We start from the raw sequence: 1958 nt of genomic DNA on the forward strand, positions 1-1958 counted from the left end.
GTGCTAGACCTTTATGGGAAGTGATTACTCAAAAGGTTCCTCCTTCTTTGCCCAATGATGTGAAGAAGTGGTTGCTGAAGAAGCCTTCGAAGGATTCAAAGAAAGATCAGGGTAAAACTGATGTGAAGAGTCGTGTAGGTGACAGGGTGATTCCTGCCAAGGAACGCTTAGGTGCAAGAGTTTAATTCAAAACACCTGCAATGCCTAGGAAGAAAGGTGCTACCAAAGATAAAGGGAAAAGGAAAGCTGACACCACAGATAAAAAGGCTTGGGTGGAAAAGAAACATGGAGTACTAGCTGAAGGGGAGACTATCTACTCTAAGATTGAATGCAGGTCCTCTAAAGGATGCCTACTAGCTAAAGTTATGGATGAGGAGGAGGAGGCAGACAAAAATTGGAAAAGGGCTAGGAAAGAAAAAAAAGATTAGGAGCATTGGTTAATTCCAAATTATTAGACTTAGTTTAAAATTTTTTAAAGTTAATTTATTTCTGCTTTATTTAAATTCCATCAATAATGTAATTTTATTTTATTAATGAAATTTCAGCTTTTAATTAAATTATGTACTTTAAATTTGTTTTATTAAAGAAATGAAAACCGAAAAAATTAATTTCCAGAAATCCTTCGAGTACAGAAGTCGAAAATTTTCCGAAAAACACCGAAATTTGCTTAGAATTTATTTGCAAATTGGCGCCACTTATTTGCAATTGGCGCTTGCCAGGGAAGTCTGGCGTCAGGCGCCAATTTCATAGGCTGGCGCTTGTTTTGGGTGTTTTTGTACGTACCCGAATGGAGGGTGTGTACGTCCCTCGGGAAACAGATCCGCAATGCAACACTCGAACGGCCCGATCACCTGCAAAACAACGGACCCCGGGGGGGCCGGAGGTCCGCCTTCGACGATCAAGTCAGTGACCGAAATAATGTATTTAAGAGAGAGAAAGTAGAGAGAAGGGAGAGTAAATGTGGGGGGCATTACCCTTGGAGAGAGAATTGGATCCCTTGAAACTGATGTAAAGATCAGTATTTATAGAGCATTGGGATATGTGCCTCTTAGGTTATTTAACCTAAGTAGATTGGCTTCCCACCATTTTACGATTTCTAGGGTTGTGGGCTTAGAGCTCATTTTCACCCTTCTATCATTGAGTGACACGTGTCATGCTCTAATTGGCTCATTGAGCGCTGAGCTTGCGGACAGGAGTCGCGGTGGCATTGGTCCACATATAGGGGGTATTTTTACCCCAAACATTAGCCCCTCGGAAGGGGTAATTTCTCTTTTAAGAGGAATTACTCCTTTCGAAATCAAGGCTTTATTTTCCGCTTGTTCAAAAGCTCTATGGGCGGCATATGTCTAGTTCAATAAAAGAAAGATTTGATTAACTTGGAAAATTTTTTACCTTAAAGGGTATGATATTATCTAAGTTAATCAATCATAATAATGATTGCCGCCTGAACTAGACAGATGACGACTTTTATTTCTTTTAGCCCCACTATGGTGGTCATATGACCTTTGGGTGACTTAGAAAATTTTTGAGACGTTTGACATCCCATAAGGCAGGAGGCGAATGGCCGCCTGGGGCAGGAGGCAAATGGACGCCTGACCTTTCATAGGACAGGAGGCAAATGGCCGCCTGGGGCAGGAGGCAAATGGCCGCCTGACTCTTCTTAGGGCCGGAGGCAAATGGCCGCCTGAATCTTCTTAGGGCCGGAGGCAAATGGCCGCCTGACTCTTCATAGGGCAGGAGGCAAATGGCCGCCTGACTCTTCATAGGGCAGGAGGCAAATGGCCGCCGAAGGGCAGGAGGTAAATGGCCGCCTGACTCTTCATAGGGCAGGAGGCAAATGGCCGCCTGGGGTGTTTGTATTCCAATTATACTTTCAATGTCCTTTTACCCCATTGGGAGGACTTGTATAATTTTAGAAGGTAAACTAGGTTAGAATTTCGATCGGTCACCGGCTGATG

Source organism: Chenopodium album, chromosome 5 (genome assembly GCF_948465745.1).
Source record: "Chenopodium album chromosome 5, dcCheAlbu1.1, whole genome shotgun sequence".
Classification (NCBI taxonomy): Eukaryota; Viridiplantae; Streptophyta; class Magnoliopsida; order Caryophyllales; family Amaranthaceae; genus Chenopodium; species Chenopodium album.